This window comes from Marmota marmota, unplaced genomic scaffold (assembly GCF_001458135.2).
Source record: "Marmota marmota marmota unplaced genomic scaffold, marMar, whole genome shotgun sequence".
NCBI lineage: Eukaryota > Metazoa > Chordata > Mammalia > Rodentia > Sciuridae > Marmota > Marmota marmota.
Window position 1 is genome coordinate 18,755,510 of NW_026000057.1, and position 17,983 is coordinate 18,773,492.

Genomic DNA, 17,983 nt, shown 5'->3' on the forward strand with positions numbered 1-17,983 from the left:
AATTTTAAAGCTACATGATGTCAGAGTAAAACTATATAGGTAAATTGTTTCAACAACTGATAATATAATAGATAAAAATTTAAAATAACTAAAGTGGCCAACAAATATTTAAGATATTTAAAATAATATTTAACAAATATTTAAAATAACTAAAGTGGCCATGAGAAGAAAATGCTTACAAAAGAAGATAGTGAGAGAAAGGGAAAAATAAAACATACACTGAGAACCTGTTACTTGTGAGACATTTTACATATATAGTGGTTTTCCTCTCCATTTGAAAATGGAAGCCAATGGGCATAAAGGAATTCAGATGAGCCAGGTAAGACAAAGTATATAGACCCATATTTCATTTACAAAATTCAGAAATTAAAATATTGTAATCCCCAAGTATCCAAAAACATTTCATCATTATCTATAAGGAAAGATAGTCGTGAGTCACTTATTGATGAAGATACATCCTGAGACATGTGCTGTCAGGCAGTTTTGTTGTGTGAATGTCCTAGAATATATACACATCAAACCTAAATGGTATGCCTTACTACATTCCTAGGCTTTGACTGTTACTGTACTAAATTGTTAGAGTCTGTAAACAAGTCAAAATAACACCTGGCATTTTGCCAGGGGAATGTTAGAGTTCGTAAACAAGTCTGGATGGTGCCTAGCAAAATGCCAGAGGGAATGGTTTGAGAAGTAACAAAAGTGAGCCATTAAGTGTGGAGATTCCTGATTGGTTGACTGATGTATCTAGTTTATGCTAATTAGATAAGCTGTGTGGAATGTATAAATACTGCTCCTGTCCTGCAATAAACGGCTCCTTCTCCTGCTGTATCAATCAACACAAGTCGTTCATCACCCCCCGGTTATTTTGCCCAGCCAGCCGGGCTGCGGCACTAAATACTGCAGGCAATTGTATCACAATAAGAATTTATGTGTTTAAACATCTATGAACATAGAAAAAGTACAGTGAAAATATTAAATGATAAAATTTTTAGCTCCATTATACCTTATGTGGCACTGTCATGTAAGCTGTGTTCATTGTTTGACCAAAATGTTATTATACAGTGCATGGCCACACTATGCTTTTGGGTTATTAAATGACACACCACGTAGTTTTGCTTATGTTCCAAATTTCACTGTTCTCAATTGTTTTCATGGATGCTTTTCATCTTCTTGAATTTTTTTTTATCAATTTTAAAATTTATTTTGCTATACTGAGATTGTGCCCAGTAGCACTCTACCACTAAGCTACATCTCCAGCCCTTTTATTTTTATTTTGAGATTTATCTTGTTAAATCTACCAAACTGTCCTTGAACTTATGATCCTCTTTCCTTAGCTTCCTGAGCAGTTGGGATTAGAAGTGTGTACAGTCAGGCCAAGCTTCATCATCCTGATTTTTATATAGTGGAGTGCTCAGGACTAGCTGAGTGAACTTTTCATTTTCTACTAACTCATGTTTTATGGTTTTAAATAAAAGTACTTGTAAATTCATTGGTTTCCAGTTTATAATTCCAATGTCAATCTCTTTTCTAAAAACTCTCATCTCCTAAATCTACATGCTATCTCAACACCTTCCCTTAGATGTCTATAAGCACCTAAATGTTATATGCAAAATAATATGTATGAAAACTATTCCTTTATTCTTCCCCCAACTAAGGAGATAGCAACTCCACTTATCCAAGTGTTCAAAGAAAAATTCCAAGAGTCATTTATGATTTTCCTTTTACCCATTATACATCCACTCAAAATATAATCTTTAGTCTGGATTAGTGCACAAACACATTTTGATCTCTCACTTCTAGTTTTGCTGTCTGCCTACTACACAGCTATCTTGATATAACAGCCAGAAAAAAAACATTAAAAAGCAAGTAATTAGTTAAGCATTCAACATCAGATCCAAAACCCTATAGTTCTACATAATTCAGTGTTGATTACATCTGTGACCTGATTACCTACAACTCTTTTTGGTATAATTATCTCCATACTGATCCTTGTTACAGAGTACTTACTCCTACCTTGGGAATTATATGCTTGTTCTTCCTTATATCTAATTCAATTGTCTACTTCCTACAATTCCTTCCTTTTTCACTCTATTCTGACATCTCTTGTTTATCTCCACATTCAACAGATCTTCTCGAATTCTACCTTAGATAATTGTCCATAGTACATCCATATGATATTTTAAATACCAATTTATCTCTTTCCACTTGCCTTTAGAATGGAAGCTCTGTGAGACTTTAGAGATCTATGTATGCACTCTTGTATTCTCAGTGCCAAAACAATCCTCTGAAGCAACAAATTTTCGATATTTGTCAAATGAATGAATGAATGAATGAGATAGTTGAAGAAGTTTAGAGATTATTCTGATTTTATTCAGGTCAGTGCAAATGGTTAAACAGCAATGATTAAATATTTGTGTGCCATATATTTCACTTCAAAGTGGTTTGAAAAACTACATGGTGAGAATGCAGAAAAGCTACCAGTTTAAATCAGTAAATTTTTGTTTTTATCTCAAATTTTAATTTGTGATCTGAGACAGAATTGCCTTTGTTTTAAAAAATTGATTTTAGTAGTCCTTTTGATGCTTGGTTTAAGACATAAATGTAGTGAAATGACCTAAATGTCCATAATTCAAAAGGAGAAGTTAAATGGTCTTTTTAATAATGGAAATAGGAAGATCTATGTGCGTGCAGATTATGTTTTCTTTCAAAATTTAATTTCCTAAACAAACATTTAGATGTGTTGACTATTTAGACTGTTGAGCTCCCACAGCTGAGTTTATCAGTAGAAAAGGCAATGTCTTCCCTTTCATTATGTGAGACTATTAGTAATTTCAGTGGCAGTAGTGTGCTTAAGTTAATGCAGTTTCCAGTGGCAGCAACCCCAAGGTAATCTGGGTATACACAGTAGACAGGATCTGAGAATCATCAACCATATAGTAAAAAGTCATGCTTTTTTAAATGAAAATATTTTTTGTTGTTCCTATATCCAAATTTTAGTAGGGTCAAGTAAATAGGATTAACCTCCTGAGAGAAGTGAATTGTGGGATTGAGCAAAGGGCATCACTGAAGGGGAAGAAAACATCTCTTACTAGTGCTAGGTATGGGTTGTTAGGCATAATTTTGAAGTAAAAGAGTAGTCTTTCATGATAATGAAATTTTTTAAAAATGTGTTTTTATTATAAATCAGCATAATATCATAAAATTATTTCCAGTTTTGATAAAGATGATAAAATTGAAAGAAAAATCTACTTATATTTCTGTATGGCTAAATGATTTTTTAAAAATCAAGGATGTCAAAAAAAATCATGGATGTCATACCAATCTGAATAACAACACACTTATTTTTCATATTTTATAAGTTATAGTTACTTAAATTATTTTCAATATAGAGTTGAATAATGAAATACAACTTAGTTGGCAGATCAATTTAGTCTGGAAAAAATGGGATTTTTAATTTTCATTTTGATAGCTCATTATCAGTGTATAGAAAGGGAACTGATACTTAACATGTTGATTTTTTATAATGAAACTTTTTAGAATTAATTTATTAGTTGTAAGAATGATTTTATTAGTTCATTTTGGTTATTCATAATAGTAGAATTCATTCTGATATAATTATAAAAGCATGGAAATAATTTGTTTTAACTCAGTCTTGTTATGATTTAGATGTGAGGTGGGTTCCCCAAAAGTTCCTATGTGAAACAATGCAAGAGGGTTTACAGGTGAAGTGATTGAGTTATAAGAACCTCAACCCAATCAGTGAATTAATCTTGTAGTAGGGATTAACTAAGTGGTAAATGAAGGCAGATAGGGTGTGCTCGAGGAGGTGGGTCATTGGGGGCATGTATTTGAGGAAAATATTTTGTATCTGGTGACTAGAGTCTCTCTCTGCTTCCTGGTGACATGTCTTGAGGTACTTTCCTCCTTTACATCCTTGTGCCATGATCTGCCTCACCTGGAGCCCCAATAAATGGAGTCAGCCATGTATGGACTGATACGTCTGAAACTCTGTGCCTGCAGCTAAACTTTTCCTCTCCTACCTTTTCTTGTCAAGTCTTTTTGTCACAGCACTGAAACAATTGACTAAAAAAAAAGACCAGTATTATCCCTTTTCTTATTCCCTCTGTCCAGCCCCCCACCCCTCTGCTGTTCCCTTTCCTCAACTAATCTTTTTGCTTCTTATAGTTTTGTTTTTCTTAATTAGTGTCTCATGGATACACATGATGGTGAAAAGTGACTGTGGTATATTCATATATGTTAGGGAAAGTTAGGTCAGATTCATTCCACTATTATTTTCTTGTTCCATCTTGCCTCCTCTCCCTATGAATCCCCTTCATCTACTTCACTGATCTTTCTCTATTTTGATGGAATTTGTCCCCACACTTTCCCCCCTCTCTCTGTTTTTTTTTTTTTTTTTGGACTAGCTTTAACTTATCAGAAAAAAATATTTGACTTTTTGAGTTTGTTTATTTCACTTAGCATGATAGTCTCCAGTTCCATTTACGAGCAAATGCCATAATTTCACTATTCTTTGTGGTTGAGTAATATCCATTGTGTGTAAATACATTTTTTTCTCCATTCATCTGTTGAAGGGCACCTAGTTTTGGTCCATAGCTTAGCTATTATGAATCTTAGGGACTCATCTCCAACCTCAGACCATATACAAAAATCAACTCAAAATATTTTGAGGATTTAAATGTAAAACCTGAAACATAAAACCTCCCATAAGAAAACATAGGGTAAACTGTGAAATTGACTTTGGTGATGATTTATTGAATATGATTTAAAAAGTTTAGAAAACAACAACAAAAATATGTAAATGGGATTGACTGTAAAGCTCTGTACGGCAAAAGAATGAATCAATGAAAGAATATGGAAACCTACAGAATGGAAGAAAATATTCACAAACTGTATAGGTGTAACCTTGAAATAGAGTTAATATCCAAAATATGTAAGAAATACGAACAAATCAACAACAAAAAATAATCTGATTAAAAAATAAGCATAGAGTCTCAAAGATATTTCCAAAAGAAGACAAATGTCCTTGAGGTATATGAAGAGATGCTCAAGATCACTAAACATCAAGGGAATGCAAATTAGAACCATAACGAGATATAACACATTTGAGAATGGAATTTATCAAACAATAAAAGATAGTGAGTGTAGGCAAGGACACAAAGAACATAGTACCCTTGGAAACTCTTGGTAGAGATGAAAACTGATGCAAGTACTATAAAAAACAGCATGGAGTTTCCACAAAAATATTATAAGTCAGACTACCATATGATTTAGTAATCCCATTTCTGTATGTGTGTGTGTGTGTGTGTGTGAGTGTGTATACACACATATATACACACATATGGATTTATTTTAATAAATAAAAAATAATGATTGATTTCAATAAATAACAATATATATAAAAGGATTGATTTTAATGAGTGCAGTGGCACACACCTATAATTCCAGTGACTCTGGAGACTGAGGCAGGAGGATTGAAAGTTCAAAGCCAGCCTCAGCAGCTCAGCGAGGTCCTAAGCAACTTAGCAAGACCCGATCTCTAAATAAAATATTAAAAAAGGGCTGGAGATATGGCTCAGTAGTTACGTGCATTGGATTCAATGTCTGATACAAAAAGTAAAATAAAAATTAAAAGGATTGATTTCCATGTTTGTTACAGAATTATAAATAAAAGTCAAGACATGGAAGTGACTTAAATTTTCAACAATGAATAAAGGGATAAAAAAATGCAGCTCAGCACCCCCAAACACATTTTGGAATAGTATTCAAAGTTAAAAGAAAAAGACATTCTGTCATTTTCAACAACATCATGACCATTAAGGACATTAAGCTAAGTGAAATAAACCAGACACAGAAGGACAAATATTACATGATCTCACTTATAAAAGAATGTAAAGTAAATCTGTAGAAGCAGAGAGTAGAAGGTGGTTACCACAGATTGAGAGGAAGAATAGATAAGGAAGTATTTGTCAAGTGACATAAATTTGAATTATGCAAGATATTAACTCTAAGAGACCAACTGTATCTACAGTAGTCAATAATACCATAGTGTATATTTTAAAATATGCTAAGATGGTAGATCTTATGATGAATGTTTATTAGAAAAAAAATTAATGAATAAAATTAAAAGTAATAAATAAAGAGCCTGAGAAGAAACTTCTGCATGTGGTGAAAATATTTATAAAATTGGTTGGCATGATGATTTCACAAATATATTACTTGGAAACCCACTGAGTCATATACATTAAATCTGTACAGATTCTTGAATGTCAATATTTCCTCATTAAAATAGATAAACAAAAATAAAATACAATCTGAACTACTCACATTGAATCAGGAAATGGGGGCCAAAGCCCCACAAACCAGGTTTGCCCTACTTACCCAAACAAACTGAGTTATTTACTTGCAATGTCAAGGTCTCCAGGAATCATATTTTGAAAACTTTGACCTCCTATTTTCTAGAACTCAGATCTATTGTGTCAAAAAAGAAAGTGAAACAAACAAACAAACAAATAAAAATATCATTATATTTAGGCAGGTTTTTATTTGGAATAAAGCTGCTAAGTAGAAATTCTCCATACTCTTCCTCTGGTAGAAATTTGGGAAAAAATAGTAATTTTAAAACAATTTGTGAAGATTTAGTTTAACTAGGTATCACTGCAGTAATGATCCAGAGGTCAAAGTAATTCAATTTGTAAAAAGACATAACAGATATCTGGTGAATTACATTATAATTAGAGAGAGATAATATCTTCTTATGGCATAATATAGATGCAAATGTAAATGAAAAGACTTTTAAAATGTATTTTTCTTTCATTTTTTTTCCTAATGACACGCCTAGCTTCTGTTTCCTTGCCTTAAGGATTATGTGGGTGTCTGGGATTAGTTCCCAGATATGTTAATATTACTTTATTTTCATCCTCTCAATGATGTGAAAACACAGCTGGGGAATTAAATGCAAATGCAAACATTTTACTTAGCAAAATTCCTTTTACTTTTTAGAAAGCTTTTACATTTATTTGTTTTAATGATGAATTCTATTCAACATTTGTCATTAAGTTTTAATTAATTCACAACATGGATTGGATTCAAAATGAATAGTGAGGTCATCTAAGTCTTTTCAGAATGTTGATTCCTAGGATCTCTTGGTTATAAAATAACTGAATTTCAAATAACTTTTTTCTCATACTCTGTAGATGAAACTCATTTGGTGTTCGGCTCACATTTTCTATATCTCTTTTTAGTTCACTTATTTTAGGTGATTTTCCCTGCTGGTGTGTCTCCAGCACCTTGAATATTCTGATGTATGTAAATTGCAAAGATGTATTTCCTTATAATGGCACTGCTGATCTATCTATATGCAGAACTAACCCTGTGGCACTTAACTAGCTACTTCCTCCATCTAGACAATTTCCATTTTAATCAATCTCACAGCTTTTATTCCCTTAAATATATTGAATTATATTCTTAGCCAAACTATTTTTTAAATGGCATATCTCATAAGGCATGATTGATTAGCTTTTAAAACTAAATATGCTAAATGTCACTGGAAGGGAATCATGGTGGTATGTCAATCCTTTTGGGCCACTAGAATGCCGAAGAAGCTTCTGGGCCTTGAATAGCTATTGTAAAAACATGCCTTTATTAAAAATACCCAGTAAGAGCTGTAAGTGGATTTTTATAATGTCACATTCACATTTACAAGGGACCAGTGACATTGATTTCTAGAGAATATACAGTTTTACAAGAAGAGAAACCTACAACAAGGCCAAGTCATCCAGAGGGCAGATAGGAATATATTTGTGAAATAAGAATGCATATTTATAGTTAATGTGAAAGTTTCAAAGTATATTTTTGCTTGCTGAAATCTATAAAGAGAGGAAGTAATGTGTATGTGTGTGTGTGTGTGTGTGTATACACACACACACACACACATGTATATAAAAATATTTAGCTATATATCAGGTTGTATAAACACATTTGACCAGAAGCTCCCTTTATTCACTGAAATATTTGTGAAGTTAAACATTTAATCCAAAATTTGGACAGATAAGCAATGTATTTGCAGAGATCAGAGATTTTTTTATTAACTGAAAAATTTGTTGAGCTTGATGGAAAAAAAATAATTAGTGAACAACTTAGGCTTTTATAAAATAGGCAGTCAGCTCCTCTATCAATTTCTCTTCTTTATGACATCAGGGTTTATATCAAACAGAATATTAGGCAGGGTGCAATGTCTTTAGTACATCACAGACATTCCTACTTTATTTCTTTTTGGTCACTTATCTTTTGATATTTCTTCATTAAATGTATGATAAAGGCAACTGGGGTGGGTATATGGCTCAGTGGTAGAACATTTGCCTATCAACATATCTGGGCTTGATTCCCAGCACCCTTTCACCTCTACCCAACAATACACACAAAAAAAAGAAAGAGAAAGAAAGAAAGAGAGAGACAGAGAGAGAGAGAGAGAGAGAAGAAAGAAATGAAGGAAGAAAGAAAGAGATGAATGAATCAATCCTTGAAATTTGAGAAAAGAAATATTCAATGTGCATTGAATGTTGGAATAGGAAATAGTTTTAAAAAGGACAGAAGAATGCCCAGTAAACTGAGAAATGGGCTTAGAGGTATGAACATCAATGTATACACTGATTAACTGGACAATGGAAGTTAACATTCCCATTGCTCAATATATAATACCAATTTTAATATAGGAATCTTTATTAAAAAGAGGAAATGAAAGAACAAAATCAACAAAATAAACTATCATTAAATTTTAAAATGTGCTTAATAAGTATGAAAAAGATATCCAAGAATGATAAACATACATTTGGAAGTAATTCTACAGGAAAAAGTAATTTATTGCTTGAAATACATAATAAAATTTAAAATAATACTAAATCTATGAAAAAGATACTGAACACTTCAAGAAGTATAAAGTCTATTAGAAAGAGTGAGAAGTTTGCAATGACAGCAAAACTATATGAAGACAAATGAATAGTGTTTAGAAAGAAAGCTTCATAAAGAGAGTAAAAAATTATTATCAGAATTAAAAACTATATTCAAGGAAACAGGAGTAAACTTGATAAAGTAAAAATCAAATGAGTGATGCTGGGAAAAAGCATAATACAATTTCCTTAAATTTTAGAATTGAAGAAAAATGCAAATGATAGCTACAAAGGACATCTCCAACACTGTTTATGTTCTTGAGTGAAAAAAATCAAAGCTGTATTGTCAGCAATTAAATAAGTATTAATGGAAAACAATATTTTTGGAACTGAAAAAAGAAGACCTATGTATAGTATATAGATTAGAAAATTCATCAGGTTCCAATTAAAATAGAAAAGTTAGTAAAAAGACATACAGAGTAAACACACACGTACACATATGTGTATGTATATACTATATACACATTCATATATTTATATGTGAAGACATCCACAATGTGAAGAAATAGAATTGCAATTATTTTAAAGAATTCATTGAGAATATGCAAGTTCAAAAATCATTGCAGGATATACAGTTTTATGTCTTTATGTGTTGGCTTGCTTGCTTTAGTTTTTATGTCTAAAAGCAATAGACAGTCACTCTAATGACTCAGACAAGATATCAAACACATTTCCTATTGGTAACACTTTCCTAAAGTAATATTGAGGAAAAATGAAACAAATCAAAATTAAATGCTTAGTTATTGAGACAAAGGAATATTAAGCACTTTTAAAAATGAGGTAGAAATGTAAGATTTAATTTGAAACATCTTTAAAATGTACTTAATAGGAAAAAAGGTATAAACCCGTGTACATCCTAAGTTCACAGTTCATAATTGCTTGTACATGTTTAGAGTAACTCTGAAAATTCACTTCAGTGGTTTGGAAATGGATGCTGCAAAGGAGGTAAATTTTGATCTAGGGAAAATGCCTAAAGGCAAGGCTCTTCTAAACCACTTAGCCTACACACTTTCAGTAGTATTGATTTTGTACATTTTTTATATAGTTATTAATTTTTTAGGAAACCAATAAAAACCATTCACATTGAGAATATAATATTTTTAGTACTGTAAAATTAAAAAGAATGGTTTCATCTAGATGTCGAATTAAAAATAATTATAGTGGCTGGGATTGTGGCTTAGTGCTAGAGTGCTTGCCTAGCCTGGATGAGGCACTGTGTTTCATCCTCAGCACCACATAAAAATAAATAAATAGAATTAAAGGCATTGTGTCCACCTACAACTAAAAATATTAGAAATAGTTATTACACAAAGCTATATGAAAGAAAAAACAATAAAAATACATGAAAATACATCATGATACAGGATTAAAATATTATTATATATTAAAAATATATTTAATTCATAAAATTCAGCAAGCATGTTGTAGTCATATAAAGAAATATCACATTGAAACTCAGTAATACATACAATTTTACTTGTTAATAAAAAATTATAAAAAAAAGTTTCAGTGACAGCTAGCCACTTTGAAATTCTGCTTCAGTGCACTTGTGAAAAGATGAACATCCTTATTTGAGCAAAAAAAAAAAACTTAAAGTAGTTGATATTTTCAACTTTGGAGTCAACTAGATATTCAATTTAAAAGGTTACATAAATCATAGACATAATGATATTGGTTGCTGATTGAACTACATGTGCAGTGTTCTAAGCAATTTGTGGATTGACTCAAACAATTCTGCTACTCCCTGTGAAGTAGGTAGTATTATAATCCCACTTTCAAAGTCAAGGAAAGAGGAACACAAATTGAATAAGTACTATACACAGGTAAAATTGCTAGTAAGAGCAGAGTCAGAATGAAAACACAGGCTATATATCCCCATGGCACACTAAGCTATTCTGCTTCTACAGTGGATTAAAGCTAAAAAGATTATTTAATGACATGGAATGTATCAATGTAATTGATAAATAAAAATTGAAAAATAAAATGCAATTGTAAATAAATAATCTGAACCTAATAATTTTAGAAAAAATACATGTGTGCTACACACAAAATAATCTGGAAGAAAATATTAGTAGAGATTTTTAACTCTAATGGCATCAGTTTATTTTCAACACTATTTTTTTAAATAGTTAGAATTTATTTTAGCACTTGGTATTTTCTTTTAGTTGTAGATAGACAAATAGTTTTGTTTATTTAATTTTATGTGGTGCTGAGGATTGAACCCAGTGCCTCACATATAGGAGTCAAGTGCTTTATCGCTGAGCCACAACCCAGCCCTCAACACTATTTTTTAATAAAGGCTAAAATGTACAGTCAAGTCTTTCATTTCAAGAAATGTTACAGGTAGATAATTTAAACACAAATAACTAGCTAACCTGTTTACATTTACATAAAGAAAATATTTGGCAGGTGATATCTTCAAAGGTTACATATTAAGAAAAAGTTATTACCAACTAAGAGATTCTAACCTATCATGAGCCAATCAATCTCAAAAAGATATCATTACACAGAAAAAAAATTCAAGTAATCTTAATTGCTTATGGATGAAAAAAGTATTACAGTAGAATAAAAGAATGAAGTTTTTTATGTTTATATGTTTTAGTTTAAAAGTTCCAGGATAAAAAAAGAGATTTTAAAGAGATATTGTGTTGCTCAGAGGTGTTGCTTGAGCAAATTTGAACTGGGAAATGAATATAAAACATATGTATAGCATCAAATGTAAAAATTGTTTTGGCTGTGTTTTACCCAGGTGAGGAATCCTGCTGTTACTTGATCTTATGAACAGTTTTTGACATAATTTGATTTGTTGCTAGTTTTTCACAAGTTGGGAACCAAAATGAAAGAGAGAGAGAGAGAGAGAGAGAGAGAGAGAGAGAGAGAAGCAAGTGTTAACATATCTATTTCTAATTTACATTCAACCAGAGCCCATTATATTTCTGTATCCCCGGGGCAGACAAATGTGATTCTGCTTCAGTAATTTTGGAAGGATGGTAAATTATTGAATAGAGTGAAGCTGACCAATTTGCCAAATGCCATTTCACTTTAGACATATAAGTGAATGACCAACCTGCCAAACTGCTGAAGAGGTTTCTTAAAGTTTTCATTTTTCCCTGGGCAGCTTTGGTCAGAGGCTCTGCCCTGTACCTTTACATGGAATTGGGAGCAATTTTTCCTAACATGAAAAATATTGTCTTCTGTGTGTTGAAATATACAGCCTTTCCTAGCTTATGTCCCTACCTTTGAACTCCTGAGCATTAGCCTCTTCTTGCTCTTAAAATAGCTAGAGAAAAGTAGGCACAAATAAAATTTATAAATATAAGAGAAGGCTTTTTGGAAAAGTGATGTCTAAGTTTCACAACACTTGAATGAGAGAGAGAAAAAGAGTGTTCAAGGAAAAAAAGAGTAGATTTTTCTTAAAATTGTATGGATACTAATATGGGATTTCAGTATTTGTTTTTATTATCATTTTTACATGATGTGACTACCTTTTCCAATCAATATTTGTATTAGGGTGCTATATATTTGGTAATGATCCTTTGATATTGGGAAGTTATTTTAAAAATATGACGATTAAACTGGGTTTCTTCCTTTTATGTTCATATTTTAAATAAAGCCACAGCTTTATTTATACAAATTTATTTATACAAAAGAAAAGCATTTGTTCCTGGGCAAATATTTTGAGGAAAGAGATCAAAGTAAACTGCATAAGGTTTTTACATCATTTCTGTATTATTTGATATATAGATCAATATCTGTATACATTTAGTCTTTTATTTTCTAGTAACTTGTGATCATTGAGAAAGGGTTGAAACTATCTCATGAAGAGTATACAATGGTGTGAAAAATTCCTTTGGAGAAATTTATGTTCCTTGCATTTTTACCAAGTTGCAAATTTTCAGCATGGATGCGAAAAGCATTGTGTACAAGATGAAAATAATTCACTAAATTTGCCCCTTTTTATACAAAATAAAATGTTAAAGTTAAAGAATAATGGCAAGTTCCAAATATCCTGAGAGTCAGTCTAAGAGGATGAAAAGTGCAATAGAAAAGAAGAAAATGAATTAAATAATGCTCAAAAGGCAAACAGAGTCTGGATTATAAGAAGTCTGAGCATAATTCCCAAAGTCATAGGCATTCATTGGGAGCTTCACAGCCTGATAGTAACATAGGTTTGAAATATAGAAATATCATCAGATTACCAGATTAGAGAACAGAAAAAAATGTTAAGAGTTCTTGCTACAGAAACAGTAGTTGGGAGACTTTGCAATTAATCTAGGTAAAAATATTCAAAACCTACTCAATTAGTAAAAATGTGAATGTGAAAGGAATGTTTTTGAGAGTTAGTGAACTAGAATTTTGCTTCCTAAAATGTTGAAAACTGATTATTAAGCAAAGGGAAGGGAAGGGAAGGGGAGGGGAGGGGAGGGGAGGGGAGGAGACAGGAGGGGAGGAGGAAGAAGAAGAAGGAGGAGGAGGAAGAGGAGGAGGAGAAGGAGAAGGAGAAGAAGAAAAAGACATTAAAGGCGGGGCAAAGATTTGGGCCTGGAAAATTTGTGTTTATTTCACAGAAGAAATAAAGGAGAAATGACCATTCAGAGAGATTATGCTAATGTTTTCTAATCTGATTTAAAGATTTGAAATCTTATAGGACCATTAAAGGAAACATGTAATTTAGTCATAAGTGTATGTGCATATGTGTTTTATCTCAGTTTCAGATGACAACCACTTTATATACATGATTTAGTAGTAAATGTAATAAAATCAAAAATTTTCCCTAAAAATTATTTTAGATATCTCCTGTATTAGATACATGAGAATGGTGGGAACACAAGGTTAAGAGAATAATTCTATAAACTGGGCTCTCTGTGCTGACCCCCACATACTTTCTTTGCTAAAAAGCAATTCACCCGCACCCCTGCTTGGCCTAAGTAGACAGGTTATATCATATTCCTTAACAAACTGAGGTGGGGTTAAGGTCAGGTAGTCAATGTAGGTAATGAATGCAATGTTGGGGGTCTAGAGAGGATGACTACTGGTTATCAGAGAGAGAACAATTTGTTGTTAACCTCTGTGATCGTTCTCCTAGACACTCAGGGTTGCTGAAAATTTACCTCCTTGTTCCTCCCCTTGGTCACATACATGGAGAAGAAAGAGAAGACAATATTTACAAAGAGGGGTTCTGAGGTCTATAAAAGAGCAAGATGCACCCGCTCCCATGGACAGCAGCTCTGGGGTCCCTTTTCTGCAGAAAAGTCTGTTTCTGTCCCTTTCTTAAAAAAAATTTGCTTTCTAAGCTTTCTTGCCTTGGCTTCTTGGGTGTTTAATTTTCAGCACTGGGGAATAAGGACATGTTCCAAGACTGGTATCCTTACTTGATGTCCTTTCAGATCTCTTAGTAACATTTTAAAGTTAACAGATTTCAGAAATCTTCTTTAACAATGTGAGATTTAATGTGTTGCTACCTTCAGTTAACATTGCTACTGCTATAATTCATTCATTGCAGATTTATGCACCTTCTCAATCTGAAAATGTCCTCAAAAGTCCAGGAAATCAGTCACAAGAATGTGGTGAACTTTCATTCACAATTTGAAGCCTGGCAACAGTGCCAACACGTTAGGAGGATCCTCAGGGTTTGACTCTTATCCTTCCAGCTCTCAATTCAGGGAGCAGAATATGCATTCCACTTAGGCTTTCCTTTGTTTTAGTTTAAATAAGACAGAGTCCTGATATTGCCTCTTAGTGGAGAGTGTGGACAGAATACCAAAATCTTTTTATACAATTTAGGTCACAGAAAGCTTTAGTGCCTAGTCTACCCATCACCTTCATTTTTTAATAACAGCCTCCCCCAACAACTTTCATAAAGAAAATGTTTTACTGTCCTCTTCCCATCAGTTTTTCTGTAAGTGAAAGTTTGGAAGTGTGTGGGGCCAGGAGGCATAAGCAGTTGAGAATATTTTATGATGCTGAGCATGTCAGATTTTAAGCTTCATGGGTTTTAAACACACACTTCTGAATAGCTTTGCCCTCATACCTGATCTTTCTAGCCCAGCAGTCTTAAAAAAAGATGGCAATTACCACTTCATCATGTTCACTGATATATTATCTCTGTCTCTTTTTTATTCTTTTCAGTGATTTAAAGATTTGGAAGGAAGAACAAAAGTAGGTATTCTAGGCAAAGGCAATTTTGAAGTATGAAAATATATTAAAAAATATGGAAGACACTACTTTGCCTCAGCTTTTGAAATAAGTGCAAACAAAATTTTTCTCTTCTGTGTACAATTATTCATTTATTTCCATAGGTATTTATGACGAAGTTGGGCAGTAGCAGTTGATCATGATTAAAATTGAACTCCAAGGAATTTCAGGTATAGGCGGATAGCAAAGATGGTGGGGCCTCATATGCTTTTCTGTAGTATATCTAGACTTCAGAGAAATAAACTGGTGATAGACTCTGTTACAAGACAGGCAATGCTGATCATTTCTTCCACCTCTGTGTAGATGTAAAGGTGTAGTTTAATTTTTTTCTGTCTATGTTTATTTTTAATGAGATCATAAGAATAATTTCAGCATATAATGTTCTAACTAGCATTCACTAGAATTGTATATGTGTTTTATTCATGTATAGGTGTTGTATTTCAAGACAAATGTTTTTATTATTATTATGTCAATCTTATTCATATTTGTTAATGTGTTTTATGGCTTCATTTTCTGAGTGTGTGTGTGTATGTATGTGTGCACATATTGAACAGTCTCACAGAAGTTTTCTAGGAAACTAATATTCCTTTCAGAATTATAAAGTGTCTATGATATTGGAAACTTTAATATAGGATACAGTATTAAATGAATTATAAATGTAAGTAATTTTGAGACATTTTTCAAGTATATAGTAATCTTCAGAACCATTTACAACAAACATAAAACAGGGAATATTGTTAAATTGATCCAAAGCAATTTCTTACAGAGGGGATATTTTATTTGAATTCCAGTTTCATTTCTTTCCAACATTATTTGCTAATTTAAATAAATTTTTATTTTATTTAAATACGAAATAATTCTTCATAAAAGCATATTATACATACCAAAATTTTCCTATAATGGCGTCCTTAAAAAATGGCCTCTACTTTTCATATAAAAATATAGTGTAGAAAGTTTGCTGCTGTCAGAATATATCTTCAGTTGTTGACCTTTCACTTTCCCTTTCTTACAGATTCTCTCAAATTTTGTCCTTTCTCTGAAATGATGCATTGCCTCATTAGCCAGAATCCTGGGTCTACTTGTCCATAAATTTTGAATCAACACTCATTTACATTTTCTTGTTTGCACATAAATGTAGAAGTCACAGAGATTTGAAAGGATTTCAGATTTACAGATAAACATCAAATTACTTGGATCTTATGTTAAATAAAATTATTAAAGGAAACACTAATATTCTTACATCAAAATTAAAAATAGTAAGGGGGATGGGTTAACTACACCAAATTAAACAAAAGCTTGTTGTTTTTTGCCCACATGATGTGAATAAATACAAATTTATAAGAAGATTTTAAGATTACTTATTATAGTTTTAAAAATGTATATAGTTGGTAGTCACTATCAAATGAAATTTTCTGTTTACTGTTATTATTTTTAACAGTATAGTTATTTTCAAAAAGAAAAGTTGATTTTTTAAAATTTCTAAAGCTCTGCCATAAATTTCTACTGGGTCACCAGCCACATATACCACATCATCCCTGTAGTTCACAAACAGTGTCTGGCCATCAAGGGATTAGGCCAGAGAAGTACACTGGGGCTTCTCTGTCTTGCTGCTGGTACTGATAGGTTCTTGCTTCGGTTCACCTTGCCTACCAAGTCTTTGATCTTGTTGCTGTGGTCTGAAAGCACAGAACCAGCAGTAGTTGAGGCTGAAGCAAAGGATATTGATAGTGTCATCACATCTAGTGTATAAATATGTTTACCTCTGGTGATAGCCCATGGCCTGGCCTGGCCCTCCCTGCCTCCAGAAGCCCAGAGGGATTCATCTGGAGAGACAGTCACAATGTTCAGATAGCCTGTGTGGTTGATATGATTGATCTTTAACTTGCAGTGGGGCAAATTCCACACCTTGAACCAGCTTGTCCCAGCCACAAGAAATAGTGACCAGGTAGCTGCTGTTGGGTATAAAGTGAACAGAAGCCATGCCCTCGATGGGTTTCTCATTCTAGGCAATGTATTTCCATATATCCAAAGTATTCTATAACTTAATGGCTTTGTCTTGGGATCCAGAGACACTCTTCTAATTGTTAGAAATCTACACTCAACACAACTTTGGTATGGTGCACAATTCTTCTCCTGGTGATGCCCATTGTGAGATCTCAGAGGTGCAGAGTTCCACCCCAGGGACCTGAGAAAACAAATTGGCCCTCCATGGAGATCAACACGTCACTAACAAAGTGGGAATGACTTTGCAGAGCACGCTGTGGCATGTAACATTTGATCTCATCCCTGGTCAGTGGACAGTGTCATGTTGAGGAAGCATGTTCTTAGTTAGCCAATCATTATTGCCCTTGAGAGTATCACAAAGTGTCATCTATTCAGTGATGACAGGGGTGGTATCACCATAGCAACAAGGATGACACCACATAACTCAGATGAGAACCACACTTCAACATATCTATTTTTATACCTTCATTAAGGTAAATTTAATGCACAGTAATTTGCATATGTTTAAACAGAGGAATTTTGAAGTATGTATACCCCCATGAAATATTACCACACTCAAGACAAAGATCACATCTGTCACTCTGTTAAGGTTTGGATATGAAGTATCCCCCAAATCCCCTGTGTTAATGCAGAAATATTCTGAGATGAAATTATTGGACTGTGAAAGCTATAACCTAATTAGTTTGAATAAACTGAGTAGGTGATCTGTAGGCATGTGGGACATAGCTGGCAGGGACTGGTCACAGAGTTGTGCCCTGGAAGTGCTCATCTTCCCTGCAGCACCTTCCTGGTCTCTGCTCCATGGCTGCATTAAGAAA

At 32.8% G+C, this 17,983-nt stretch overlaps 1 protein-coding gene and 1 pseudogene across 4 annotated transcripts in view; both read right to left on the reverse strand.

The window, feature by feature from the left end:
• Positions 1–17,983, reverse strand: part of Fstl5 (follistatin like 5) — a 762,470-nt gene that overhangs the window by 310,162 nt on the left and 434,325 nt on the right. The window lies entirely within an intron of this gene.
• LOC107141127 lies at positions 833–17,586 on the reverse strand (annotated as a pseudogene).